At 36.4% G+C, this 15,386-nt stretch overlaps 1 protein-coding gene across 1 annotated transcript in view; it reads left to right on the top strand.

Moving 5' to 3' along the window:
• The first annotated feature begins 2,402 nt into the window (after nucleotides 1-2,402).
• ARHGAP15 (Rho GTPase activating protein 15) overlaps nucleotides 2,403-15,386 on the top strand; it is a 605,619-nt gene continuing 592,635 nt past the window's right edge. The window contains exon 1 of the mRNA XM_004757889.3: nucleotides 2,403-2,557. The gene's annotated coding sequence lies outside the window, so the exon portion shown is untranslated. The remainder of the gene's footprint in view (nucleotides 2,558-15,386) is intronic.

Below are 15,386 nucleotides of genomic sequence, written 5' to 3' on the forward strand. Positions count from 1 at the left end.
TATTTTTTATAAACATATATTTTTATCCCCAGGGGTACAGGTCTGTGAATCACCAGGTTTACACACTTCACAGCACTCACCAAAGAAATTAGTGGTTTTAAAGCATGGGGTTCTTGCTTACCAAAAAAAAAAATAATAATAATAATAAAATAAAAAAAATTTAAAAAGTTACATATTGTAAAAATCATTATCTTAACCTATTTTTTCTCTTATATGCTTCTCTATTGTTGCTGTGGTATCTGCTTCCTATGAAGCCAGCCAGACACCCAATTAGCCAGCTCCCAGCTAGTAAAACTTTTTGTTGACCACTCAGCGCTCATTATAATAGAGAGGGACATAAAAGATTTTAAGAGCCAGTGCGGAGAAAAAGAATGTCAGAGGAGGTCATCGAGAGGACTTGACCATAGGTTGACCCATGAGCCACACCTAGGCAATCAGAAGCTCTTCATCCCCTCCTCTGTCCTGGAAATGTACATGCTGCCCACAGTTCCCATAGTTCGCACAGTGGGAGCTTCTTCAAGAATACAGTTTTTTTTTTTTTTAAGATTTTATTTATTTATTTATTTGACAGAGAGAGAGAGAGATCACAAGCAGGCAGAGAGGCAGGCAGAGAGAGAGGGGGAAGCAGGCTCACGGCCGAGCAGAGAGCCCGATGTGGGGCTCAATCCCAGGACTCTGGGATCACGACCTGAGCTGAAGGCAGAGGCCTCAACACACTGAGCCACCCAGGCATCCCAAGGATACAGTTTTGAGAGAGCAATGCATTGATGAGACGATCCAGAGGGTTTATGAGAGGGACCCAGGTAAGGCCTCTATATAAACTTGAGATTTTGGTGCAGAGAACTACTTGTCCTGTGACGGCCCAAGACCAGCCTTGTATGTGAGTTCCCTGGTTTATTAAACCTCCAACCTTCCAATCTGGAGGGGTTGCCTCTTTGGTCTCTCCTTGGCCTCCGAGTGTACAAAAGGCAGTTTCAGATTTCACTGGGAAGCCCCTAATTTGGGGGACCAACGCTTTTATTCTGGAAGATAGATGGCTTTCATTTGTGTATTCCCTTATATCAAAAATAACTTGAATCTGAACATAAGTGGCTTGGCCAAGGTTAAATAAATAGAGTGTCAGAACTGAGGCCTGAATTCTGCTTTCCTCACTTTCAGTGTCATGTTCTTTGCAGTTTTCCTCAGTATTAAGGACAGTACTGAGTACAAACCTTCAGGACTCAGCACACTTGAAAAGGTGCATCCCAGATTGATAATCAATAGATCTTGGGTCAATCTGAAAAATAATTTTGAAAAGGAGAAGTCCTGGAGAAAGTAGATTAACTTGCAAGGGACATGCCGTCTTTCACTTGGGCTATATAAACCAAAAAAAATTTTTTTATTGATTGTCTTTATATGTGCCAACCATTCCACACCACTGAGAGCTATTACACACTTTTCTAGTCTAATTGGCTTGCATGACAAGAGATTGTGATTTAACTTTCTCATATGTTTGAAAGGGGAGCTTTTCCTTTTGTGAAACTCCCAGAAATCTCACAAAACCAGCCAAGCCTGGACATCCAGGAGCTTATTTCTTGAACTCCATGGTTCAATAAGGATGCACAAGCCATTGTTGTTTTTGAGGGCTCCCCTCCACCCAAAATATGTCCTGGACTAGTTAAAGTGTGAACCAGATGAGCACATAGCAGCTTGCCAAAAAATGTTACCCTTTGCATCCTTGATTTTTCTTCTGAAATCAGGCCACAGAAAAAATCATTCAGCTAGAGTAAATCTGGTCAGCAGATTCAGGACTGCTCAGGAAACTGCCACCCCAGTGTGAAAGCCACCACCAGAGTAAGGGTCAGAACATGGGCTATATGAGTACCCTTCTTTCCTCCAGGTGGCATCAGGGCCCTGGTCTGCTGCCAGCTCTCAAGTTCATTAGCAACCTTCCCAACACCTTCGATTCACGACGTGGAGCACCTCTTAGTCGGTCCATCCATGAGTGAGAGAGAAGTGTCAGCTCTGTGAATTGTAAGTGGCTTCTCAAGTCAGTAAGCAGAACTTCCCAATGGTATGTGGGCATGCCCACACCGACAGAGGACCTTAGAGACTTAGGTTTTGAGTTCTTGCTAGAAGGCAGAGAAAGAGGAAGTTCCCTGAGTGCTTCCCCGCCTGCTCCTCCCCCTGCTATATTTTTAACCATGCATTTCCCCCCCATTAAATCAGAATTGATGAAACCTATATAAATGTAGTAATGTTTGAAAATTGAAAAGCACATTGAAAAATAACAATATTCTTGACTATACAAGGCAATTTCTTCAAATCGAATAATGATGTGATGTGTGTGGTTAACCGTATCTACGCAGGAAGTGGTTTTATTTTAAAGTTTTTGTGCTCACCCCCACCCCCTGCTTTTTTTTTTTTTTTCCCTCCAGTACTGAAATTAAGCAGCATCCAACGCAGGCCTATTCTTACGACATGTGACTTTACTTTACTGTTTTCCGTTTTTGTTGAAAGAGTCATTAACAGTTGGAAGTTGATGGCAGTTTCAATAACAAGTGAACACCGAGAAAAGGTAAGTAAATTTTAACCTTATACTGAACAGAAAATTTAAACTTGAAAATGTTTGGCGGTGTCCTACGTTTTTGTGTGAACATACAAATATTTCTACAGAAATGGGTTTCACCTGTGATTAAAACATCGGTTTGTTTCCTTCGGTGTAGAAACATTATTCTTTTCATATTTGCAACTGTCAAATTCAAAAGTCCCTTAACAGATATTATACTAGGATCTTTGCTAAGGTTTTATACTAAAATATTAAAGACAGACTAAGGCATAGTTTGAGTTTGAAAGTACTTTCAAAAATACTAGAGAAAATATGGGACTTTGCCTCTCTAACCGGTAGTTTTACAAACTCTCATTTAAGTGGCACCTTTTTACAAAAATGTGTACTATTCAGAATCCGGATAATGAAAGATAAAAAGGCACTTTGTAATAATAAGAAACAATACCTGAATTGCAACGTGTAAGAGCTACTATAAAGTGTCGTGTTATGTTAACATTAGAAACCTTTGAAAAAGTGTAGTTTAGTAAATGTGTAGTTTATTAAAGAGCTGTTAAAAGGAAGGAAAGTTTTAAAATGCAAAAGAGAGCTCTCTGTTACGACACTTGAATATTTTAACTTTTTTCTTAAATTGTATTTAAAATATAGGGTGAAAGGAAGGCAAGTTTCTATTTCATAAGCAAAACTCTGTTAAATAAGAAAGACATAGCTGACTTTATCGAAGGTTACTTTTGGGAGACAGGGCAAATTGGAGCTACATTTTTGGTATTTATAGAATTAAATAATTTTCCTTCTTTGAGATTTTCCAAAATAATAACCCTAGAAATGAAAAAGATTAGTTAACCACAAAGCGATGAGAACTTTTCATTAATATTGACTTCTTGCTTTTACAAAATGTCTTTGTGCTCCATAACATATGAACAAAAAATATACAGAACTGCTAATCTCAGAGACAAATACCTAAAATAAATCTGAATGTATATTTTTGAAAGAATTTTAATAAGAACTCCAGATATGATCCACTCTTCCCTAATAATATTTTTATTGTGCTGTTGAATGGGGGAACGGATGGCTCCACAACACCGATTTTTTGTGTTATTAAAAAATGGTTACAGGGTTGATAAGTGGCAACAATTCTTTTCTTGTATTATCTTTTATTGAAAGACACATATAAATGTTTTTTGATATGGTCAATTTAGTAGGAAATTATTTGGCATACTAGTACACTCTATTTTAAGACCTCTTCAGTTGTCAATACTGAGGCTAGCTACTTGTTGACTATTAAAAGGCTGACACACACACACACACAAATAGAGATTAGGACTTGGTGTTCAATACGTGTTTTATTGTTAGAGTGTAGGGAGACCCTGGTAATATGTATTTGCTTTGATATTCTGATTAGTTTTTCAGTTGGTTACATTTCCACACAATGGAAAGCATTATTTAAATCTGTCTTCAATATTGTGGTTCTGAACCTCTGCATCTACAGAAGCTGTACAATTCAGATAGTTTTGGTTGATATGTTATTACTTTCATTTTATTATAAAAGAACATCACATGAATAAACATATGTAGTATTTATGCATTACCAAGAGTGACTATCCACATAAACATCTGACACTGAAAAAATGTCCACTGCAGTTTTTAAAACCATTTCATATTTTTAATAGCCAGATTCCTTGTTAAATGATTGTTTCTTGAAGAAACTATCAAATTAAAATATAAATATCTTATGAAGTATGTGTAAAACTAAGAATGAGTTATGTAGCTCAGTATGGATTTATAAAGAGCAACAATTAGCACTGATGGACATATAAACTGAGACATTCTCAGAATTGTTTGTAAAAACAAGTAATGCATTATCATTTGAACACACAGACCGAATCCTAAAGAGTCAAGTACAAATGAGGTATTACTATAGGTTACTATACTTTTACACATTTTAAGTGAATAAATAAACAAATTTTGGTGAAATGAAACAATGCAGAAAATCTTATTTGGAAAGTAATTTCAAAACTGATTTATGAAAAGTATATCATGCTTTTCCACTTGGGGCCAGCATTCAGCAAAATTGAGAAAAGAGATTTTTTTTCATTGATATTCCTCCTTTATTCTTTTTGAATGCTTTGATTTGGAATGGCCTGCTCTGTCCCTAACTTAGAATCTCACAGCCTTGGTACCTAGAAGGACAGACCCCACTTGGGGTCTTCCATCCTACTTCAGTTGTCCTTAAAACTTACTCATCCTATTTCCCAGCACTTAGAGCATCTGATAAAAATAATTCATGCTCACAGGAGAAAGCTACAGAGCTTTGTTTCTTTTTACTTCTTAGCCAGACCTCCCCTCCCTGGTAAAATTTTAATAAGGTCACTCAGTAGACAAATCCAAAGGGACAGCTACATGTTGAAGACTTCAGTCAGGTGAAGAAAATGATACTATAGCAAATAGTTGGGGGGTGGATATTTGGGGGATGGAAGAGTGTTTTGTTAACCACTGGTCCTCTTAAGGTATTTAAACACAGTGTGTCTTATATGAAGGGTCCACAGAGATGTGTTCATTCCTCTAAGATATTCCTGAATAATATATACACCGTTCTTGTAGAGGATGAAAATTAATTGCACTATGCCTTAACACTATTTTCATATTCACATACACTTAGAAAATACTTAAATACTCCATTGTTTAATATATATGCATTTTAAAAATAATTTAATATTCTGAATTTAAAACTTTGGGTACCAGAAGCATATTTTTTTGCACTGAACAATACATGTTATAGAGCTAGAGTTTAAACTATACTTACAAGTATTCTAAATATCAGTTTAGAGTTGGCAAAATGCCTTTTTTTTTTTTTCAAATGATGGAAAATGAGTTGAAATTAGTTTAGGCAATAGAGACAGTCACTAATTTGTATAACTTTAAAACCCAAGGAAAGCAAAGTCAGGCATGGTAGAATCTAGGAGCTCACATGGGTTTTTGATTGGGTTGTATTTTCTTCATTACTCAGATTTTTTTTTTCTTCCCAATGTGCTATAAGCCCTCTCTGACAGAAGTTCACAGAATTGACTAGAAAGTGTTAGGTTTACATTGACCCTTTCAGATGTGTTGCAGAAATTTGACTTTCCCCTATCACCACTGTAAAGGTCTCAGATTGAGATCTGATTGGGCCAAATTTTGTCACATGACCATGGTAGAGCTAATCATTGACCCTAAGACACTAGCACTATGAGTGACTGCATTGGGTCACGGGTCTTCTCTAGCATGGAGGGGCCTCCTGAGCCTGCAACACATTACTCTTTGCTGAATGGAGGTGCCTCCACACAGAAACTAAAATACTTTCCCCAGAAGAAAAGTGACTTTATTTCTTATAGGTAAAAGCCGCAGAACTCTACTATACAGCCACATATGGTCACACTTAAAAAAAGTGCTTATTCAAATTCTCTGAACTTTATAATCAGACAGAAATACAGTATCAGTTTAAAGGTAGGTTTGAATGAAGCAAGCGTTTCAATTAAACTGAATTTTAAAGTATTTTTCAAGAGCTACCTCATAGATGAATACTTGTCTCAACATTTTTCTTCTAGGAGTTTATAATCTAATATGATTGTTACATTAATAATTATTATAATACAAGTGAAATTTGTCCAATACCATATGAGGATTCAGAAACTCATGAAACATTTTGTATTCCAGTTATGTGCCAGGCAGTAAATTAGAGAATTTCCAGGCATTATATCACTTGATTATATCCTATCAGAGAAATCAGGACAGTTTGGGAGGACAGATTTGTAGTATTTTTCAGAGACAGCTAGGATTTGGGATTTGAGAAACATCCCAGGGAACAGAAAGGGGATATGTCCAGACACATAAGTCAGAGAATTTCCAAGGAAAAATTAGTTGACTAGTTTTGGTAGCTACAAATACAGTAGTAGGAGATAAGGCCAGAAAGACGTTTGAAATCCTAAGAGAGGGGCTCCTGGGTGGCTCAGTGGGTTGGGCCACTGCCTTTGGCTCAGGTCATGATCTCAGGGTCCTGGGATCGAGTCCCGCATCGGGCTCTCTGCTCAGCAGGGAGCCTGCTTCCCCCTCTCTCTCTCTCTCTCTGCCTGCCTCTCCATCTACTTGTGATTTCTCTCTATCAAATAAATAAATAAAATCTTTAAAAAAAAAAAAAAAAGAAATCCTAAGAGAGGAGACCTGCTGAGCAGATTATGATGAAAGGTTGTAAGTAACAATAGTACTGTTAAGCAGGGGAAATACATAATTGAAAGTCCTCATTTGGATGATGGGCTAGCCAGCATCCGGATTTATTTCCTTTTTGCATAGATCTCCCTGCTGGTGGTATACTCCTCAGGACAGTTTGCAGAAATGGTTGCAGTCAGAGAAGGTAGATATTCCTGTAAGGTCAAGCGCTGGTTCCCCTCTCCACATGCCTTGAGGTCCTTAGACAGACTGTGGTTATAATGATGTATGGACGTATTTTTGTTTTGTTTTGTTTTGAATTTAAGAATAGGTGATGCGGCAAGAGGTTCAAAATCAAAACCTAAATATAAAAATTATAGAAAATAATCTTTCTTCCATTCCCATTTCTATATACCTCTATCCACCCCCCCTTAATCCAATAGGGAACCACTTTTCATAGTTTTTTTTTAAATCTTTCACAATTGCATATACTTATATATAATGTAAGTGCATATATCATCCCTTACTATATTAAAGGTAGCATATTATACACACCTCTCCACTTTGCTTTTTTTTTTCCTTTTAATAATATCTTAGAGATATTTCCATAGTAAAAATGAGAAACTGTTCAATTTTTTCTCTCTCTTAGTATTCCACTGCGTGGATGTATCAGATTTTATTAAAAGAGTCATGGGTGTCTTCAATTTTTCCTAATGTAATGAATGTGTTAATGAAATTGTGTGTGTTTTCAAATATATCCTTGGGATGAACTTCCAGGGATACTATTTACTTATAAGCCAAGAGACAAAATAATTTGTCTCTTGGTTTATAATCTAGAATGCTGGTCGAAGCTCTGTAGCTTTTCCAATGGATTGTATTGCCAAACTTTTCAGATTTTGCTAATGGGTAGAAAATTGTATCGCAATGTAGTTTTATTGGTATTTCTGTTATTATGATTGAGATTGAGCTCGCTTTTTAAAAGATTAAAGATATGCTTGTTTTTCTTCCTTTTTAAAGAAGATTTTATTTATTTATGAGAAAGAGAGAGAGAAAGATAATAAGAGGGAGGAGTAGAGAGAGAGAAAGATAGTAAGAGGGAGGAGTAGAGGGAGAGGAACAAGCAAGCTCTATGTTTGGCTTGGGGCTCGGCTCCATCTAAGGACTCTGCAATCATGACCTGAGCTAAAACCAAGGGTTGGACACTTAACCAACCCAGCCATTCAGGTGCCCCTACTTATTTTTCTTAATAAGATAATGTATCCTTTCTCAGTTTTTTAATTAAGGACCAAAAGCATTAATGAAGTTCAAGCTTTAGAGGGAGATGTCAGAGAAGTAAGAAATTGGGGATAGCCTATGTAAAATACTCTTTTCTTAAGTCTCGAAATAGGTAGTTGTTAGAAAAGGGATGAAACATGAATGTTGAAGTGAAGGAAAAGAGAAAAGGAATGCAAATGAAGGAAACAAAGACCATATATCCAGAAAGCTGACAAGGTCTCAGAGACTAAAGACAGTTGCATGTGATCATGAGCTCAAGTAGATAAGTTACCAGGTAAGTTAACCTGATCCTGAAGGGAGAGCGCTTTAATGAGTGTGTATGTGGATGATGGGATAGAAAGAGGCATAAAGTGAGGAAATATACACTTCATGGTTCCAGTCTCCTCTAATATTATAGGAAAGCTCATCTGATGAGAGGGAATATTGACAGAATGCCAAAGAATAAGCAGAAAATCTTATTTTTAAAATAGACCTTGTCGATTACACATACTACTATTGCAGGTTTAAAATTGATTGTTATTTTGGCGGGCATCGGCTCAATTCAATTCAATTCCGTAAATAGTTTTGGACTCTAAGCACACTGTGTTGTGCTAGAAATTATTGGGGACACAAAGAATCAATGTGCTATCTAGCCAATGAAAACTTTTTAGGTAATTTAGTGCACAAACACAAGAATTTAAGCATAAATCTAAATGTATAAATGCAGTGCTATGGAAATATCACAGGACATTTTATTCTCAGAGTCTTAGACTCATTTTGCCAAATTCAATGGTCATTTACATGTCTTTATATTAGTAAACTATAGTCTACTATAGTAGACTATGTGAGCTGCATTTGATGCAATTGAACATTCCTGCCCTATTGAACCTCTCCCTTCATTTGACTCCTGGGTATTTCATTCTTTCAGTTTTTCACGAAACTAACTGCATGCTCTTTCTCTGTCTCCTTTGATAAATCTTCCTCATCATTCAACTCTAAATATTGGAATGCCTTGCACTCAGTCTTCAGATTTCTTTCTTTTTAGCCTTGGCTCTTGTCTTCTAAGTTTATTCACAGGCAAATGTCTTACCATGCCATGAGTTTAAATATGATCTGTATTCTAGTTGTATCTCGAGATCAGAACTTTTTCTTAGCATTTTAACTATAAACACAACTAGCTACTCATCATCTTCACTTGAATGTCACTTGAATGTCTCATTGGGATAGCAAAATGATTATGTTCAAAACTAACCTCTTACTTACTCCCTTCTTGCCTCCAACCCAACTTGCTTCTTCCCTATTTTCATCCATCTCAGTTAATGGCAGCACCATTCATCTATCTGTGAATTACCTTCAGTTGTACTCTTACCCACATATTTCCTACTCCAAACCACATTCAATTCATCACCAATAAGCAGAGCCTATAAAATTTTGATTTAGATCCCATTATTCTATTTACTTAACTTTTCTCAATAGTGGCTCTTGAAAAGTTACATATTTTTTTCAGACTCAAGGTTCATTATTTTTTGTCAAATTTTTGTTTGTTAGTTGGTATAATGACTTTTCCTCAAAAAAAAAAAAAAAAACCTGTTAAATGAATACAATCTGTGGCATGTAGTAACATCGCAATTTTAGATAAAACTATACTCATTAATTCACTTTCTACTTTTAAGTGAGAAAGAAATCATATAAAACATATGGAATAATTTTGGTTTGCACATGTTTCAATGCCCTCAAGAAGGTTGGAGAGGTGGCAACTTCTAGAACCTTCTAGAACCTTCCACTCAGGGTTTTTTTTTTTTTTTGACCCTAAAGATGTTTTTCTGTGGTATCATTGACTATTAAGTACACTCCATGGGCAAGAATACCGTAAGTCTCACAAACATTGAAAATATTGTCAGAGGAAATAATACGGGAAAAAAAGACATTTAATCAATACCAGAATCATTTCTATGTTACATTTTAGATATAATTTATTTTTTATTTTTACTTAAAAATAATTTTTTATTACTCATGTGAACTGGTTTACTTTATTCATATATTTTTGTATTTGTAAATGTTGATTGTATATCTTGGGCTTTTCTTTAACAGCCTTTCTCTTAGGAGGAATGAATCAGACATTAAGCAAGGGGTAAAATATAAACTGTATTATCCCAAATCCAGTTACCTTTTACCACTTCTAACACTGATACTACAGAATCTTCCTGACTCATCTTCTTGCTTCTACATTTCATACCATACTTATTTCCCAAGAAGTAGCCAGAGTGACCTTCTTAAGACTTAAATCCTAAAACTTCCCCAGTTTAAAAAAAAAAATTCTAAATGACTTTCTATTTTATTTCAAATTAATTCAATCTCCTTTCATGACTTGCAGGGCTCTCTCTTTTTCATTACTTTGCTTTCATTTTTCTAAATAGCATTTTGGATATAGGGAATTATTATTATTTTTTGTCTACTTGCTTAGTGGCTATTTTCAACTTAAACTGAATCGTCTATGAGCATATTGACCTTGTCTGTTTATTTGCCATTGAACATCTAGAAAGTAGAGCATGGTAAGCAGATGATAAACACTCAATGAATATTTGGTTAGTGAAAAAATAAACAATATGAAAGTTGACTCTGGACTATAGAGTCAAAAAAGCTTTCTGGAGATTTGTGACTTCTTCTGGGTCTGAAAAAAAAATAGAATAAATTTAGGAAAAGAGAAGCTAGTTCAAACAAATGACAAATGATGGGTATGTTTTGAGTAACCTTGCAGTGATGAAAGTTTGGATTGGAAGACTGAATTCATTATATACTATAGTGCCTTTCTGAAACTCAGAAGAAATGACCCACCATCTGAAAACATACTGCCATAAACTGATGGAAAACACCAATCATCTCCAAACATTTAGATTTTAAACTATTTCACTAAAAGCATTAATTTTATGTTTACTGCAAATTAATTTCTTAAACACAGAGAGAACTTTTTGTTCTAGTCTCTACTGGTGTAATGCTGAACTTAGACTCAAATGAGATATCTACTTAAAAGAGCTCTGAAAGGTTGAATACTCAGGAAATTGGGTGCTGAGTCAAAGGGAAATTTATCTTTCTGCATTAGTTTTATATTATAATGTAAAGGCTATAGTCAGAGCAATGGAATTCTTTTTTTTTTTTTTAAGGTTTTATTTGTTCATTAGAGGGAGAAAGAAAGAGATCACACACAAACAGGGGGAAAGGCAGAGAGAAAGGGAGAAACAGACTCCCTGCTGAGCTGGGACCCCCCCACACCCTTCCCTCACCCACCCCCACCCCGCACTGTGGGGCTGGATCCCAGGACCTGGAGATGATGACTTGAGCTGAAGTCGGATACTTAACCATCTGAGCCGCCCAGGCGCCCCTGAGCAATTCATCTTTCTGCTAAAGGCAGTAGAAAATCAACCAATCTGAGTTTCCATATAATGTTACCTATTCATTTCAGGAAAAAAAGACATTTAATCAATACAAGAATCACTTCTGTGGTACATTTTATATATAATTTATTTTTTATCTTTACTTAAAAATAATTTTTTTTTTGGTTGTCTTAAGTGGAATACAGGAGAAAAATGAGTGTTGATTACCCCAGTGGTATCTCCAACACTGTGTTGGGTACTATGGTGTTACAAAATATAGACAATAATTTCTCATTCTCAAGATGCTTACAGTAGTGTGAGACATTCATCAATATACATTAGAGTGGCATTGTAAACAATGATCATCATAGCTATGATTATAATAGTATTATAATGCATGTTATATATTGGGTGTTTTGCCTACCTAATAGTATCTGATAGCCACAAAAATCATGTAAAGAAGTTAGTATGTCCATTTTAAAGATAAGGAAATTAAAGGTAAGTGGCTAAGTGCCCAAATTTACAGGACAATGTGGTAGAATATGTCATGATTTAGAGGCATATTTGAGATAAATCCACGAGAAGACAAAAATCATGTTATTTTCACTCTGCCATGCTAACAATTTCTAAGTCGATTAAGTGTTAGGAGTTAAGCAATGCTGGACTTCATTTGTGGGCCCTAAGGTCCGAAAGGGTCTAAAACGATCCTGCTTTGTTTGCTGTCTAAAATGATACCATCTGTGGAAAACCTGTTTCTTGTTTGCTGCGTATATTGCCTTCTGTAAAGATGTTATACAACATGTGAGGAAGAAAACAATTTTTGCCTCTGCTTCTGTCACATTGCAGGTGCCTTTTCTATTTCTCTCTCTCTCTCTCTTTTTTTTTTTTTTCCTGTAGACCTATGTTCTCTCCTCAGCCTGCAAATCCCCCGAATACTTTCTTAGATCTTGTAGCTGATTATGAAAGCAACTAGCTACAAATGGGTATTCAGTATTTGACATGTGCCTTGTCTAAACTGAGTGTAAAATAACCATATTTTGAAAACTCAGTACAAATAAAAAGAATGGTAACATTTTTATATTGATTATATGTTGAAATTATAAAATGTTAACATATTGAATTAAATAAAATATATTATTAAAGTTAATGTCATCCACTTCATTTTTCTCCTGCAATGTGGTTGCCAGAATATTTAAATGGTTTCCCGTTACCTGGCTTGAAATTGAATGAATGAATAAATAAATAAACAAATAAAATTCCTCAAAGATAGTCCTTAAAGTACTATCTTTGCCCTTGGCCTTTCTCCCAGTGCTGTTTCTCATTTTTAGTTGTCCCTTGATGCCATTCCATGGAATCCCAACAGCAGTTCAAACTGAATATGTCGCAAGTTAGCCCCTAATCTCCCTACAGAATCCTTCTCTTTCTCCTGCTGACTTGATGTCCCTATTTTGAAATTACCTAAACAAGTAAGCTTGGAATCTCTGTGGACCCCTGTACGCTGCTTATTCCATACACCTCCAGTCAGTTGCCAGGTTTTAGGGGCATCCATTTCCTTCTCTCCATTTCATTTATTGTCACAGTTATTAATTTGGTCATCCATTAAGTCTTGCCTAGACTACAGCCAAAGGGGTCTTACTTGCCCTCATACTCCTGTTTCTCTTATTCCTTTACTTTGCCTATTTCAGATTCACTTTATGTCTTCAGGGTGATGGTTGGGTTCAAGTTAATTAATATATTTATATTCTATTTAGAGTTTTAAAAGTGGTTTTATATACATTATTTTATGTGATCATTCAGCAAGCAAGCAGGAGATTTTCATAGGTTTAATAGAAGAAGACAATGAAATATAGAAAAATTGAATTGTTTCAAGACATGTCAAGAACATATTTCTCCTAAGTGTTTTCTGATTTCTGAGCCTGTGCTCTAAATACCTTATTATCACTGTAAGGGATTAAAAAAAAAAAAAAAAAGTTCTGGAACAGAATCTGGTCGATTGATTGGATGGAGAGAAGAGAATGAGTGCTCCCACAACCTGGCATTTATGCCTGTCTGAGATCTCTGGGCTCCACCCCTTGCTAGATACAGTCCATGGTATTTTGTGCGAGTTACTTAATCTCTTGAAGACTGAGTTCCCTCATCTATAAAATGGGGAGTTTCCTCACGAGATAAAACAGAAAATAACATGTGTAAAGAACTTTGCCTAGTTTGTAGCAGAAAATCATTGCTTTAAAAAAGTTTAAATGTAGTGTGAATAGTAGCTGTAGTAGTAACTGTTTTATCAGGTTGCCTAGAATCCAATGATGACCACAGTTTTCCTTATGATCTAAAAATCATGGCAGGATAATTCTGGTTTATTTCAATTCTGAGTATTACGATAACATTATGAAACTCATCAAGAGCAATTTCTTGCGATTAGTTTCATTTCCTCAATACAGCTGCATGGGGGAATATAGTATGGCCGTGTGGAGGAGGAGAAAGAAGGCTCTTTTCTTGTTTATTTACCAATTTTTGGTTGATATGGAAATTTTCCTTCAAGCAGTTCAAGTTGTGTCCTCACTGAAGATACCCTTTAGTTTTGAAGAATTAATCCATCACACAGAGCTATTTATTTATTTATTTAGTATTTATTCAGGCATCAAAGCAAAGTTTATTGGGCAGTAGTCCCAAGCTCCTGAAGAGAGGGAACCTGAGAGGGTTGCCCACACAGAGCAGTTTATTTATTTTATTTATTTGTTTTTTATTTTTAAAAGATTGTACTTATTTGTCAAAGAGAGAGACAGGGAGCGCAAGCAGAGGGAGCAGCAGACAGAGAGAGAAGCAGACTCTCTCCCAGGGTCCTGGGATCATGACCTGAGCCAAAGGCTGCTGCTTAACCAACTGAGCCACCCAGGTGTCCCCACACAGCACAATTTCAAAAGTGGTAGAGAGCCATTGGCTCTTGGACTTGAAATTAAAGTGAAGCAAAGAAAAACTACAGATAAGGAGAGAGACAAAAAATAGAATTCTCCTCACGCATTTTTAGTTTATATATGATTTTTCCTAGAGTGGTAAAGTGGTGACATAAATGGTTCATGAGGCAGATATGCTGGGGTCCTAGTAAAGTGATTCTGAGAAAAGGAAAAATAAGAAAGAAATTTGGAAGGTCCAGAGTCTAGGTTGCTGCCCCAGTTAGAGAAGAGATAGAAGTGTTTTGTTTTTTTCCTTGGGGAATCCTGCTCAGGATACTATGTGTGGAGGTTGAATGACTTCGTGGATCTCAGTCCTAATTCTGAAAGCAGTCGGTGTCAGCATATTGGATTAATGAGAGCAGTGTGTCAGTGGGAAGTGATGGACCAAATGCCCAGTGACAATGGTGCTGTCTTTGGAGAACTGGCTCTATATCCTATAGACCAGAAGGCTTTAGGGTAGAAGTCTAGCTTTAAGAAGGGGGATTAGTAAGTGGGCCATAGTTTCAGAGTGAGAGAAATCAGCTTGAAAGGAAGACTATAGACTGGTCAGTATGGCAGGTGGGTGGAGAGGATGATTTGAGGCTGGGAAGGTGGGGGGGTGACATGCAGTAATTGTTCGGACTTCCCCTGACTGTGGTACACTGTATCCTAGGTCCGTGTGGCATATTTTTATGTGGAGAAGTAGGAAGGAAAAAAAAGAATCCAGTGACACTTGGGACTGGAAATGGCAACCATTCTAACATGGTGGCCAACCTGAACTTGCTGGAAATGTTGACGGTACTAGGGGATTTCGGGCAGACACCTCTACGATGCTCTCTATATAGTACGGAGCCATGCTGACACATACAGTGTCTGATTTAATGAGCTCACAGCCAGTTTGGTCAGAAGAAACACATAACTCAAATAGAGAGCAGAACACAATAGAAGTCAGGATCTAATTATCTGCTAAAACGTAGTAGGAGCAATAAAGGAGGTGAAAGCAGGGAGGGAAGAAAAGAGCAACTTGCTTGGCCGTAGCAAAGAGCACCGCATAGTACCTGACTCCTGGCAATGTGCGATCATGCTGAAAAAGTTATACAAATAGAT

Source organism: Mustela putorius, unplaced genomic scaffold (genome assembly GCF_011764305.1).
Source record: "Mustela putorius furo isolate JIRA1106 unplaced genomic scaffold, ASM1176430v1.1 tig00003867_pilon_pilon_pilon, whole genome shotgun sequence".
NCBI classification, from domain to species: domain Eukaryota; kingdom Metazoa; phylum Chordata; class Mammalia; order Carnivora; family Mustelidae; genus Mustela; species Mustela putorius.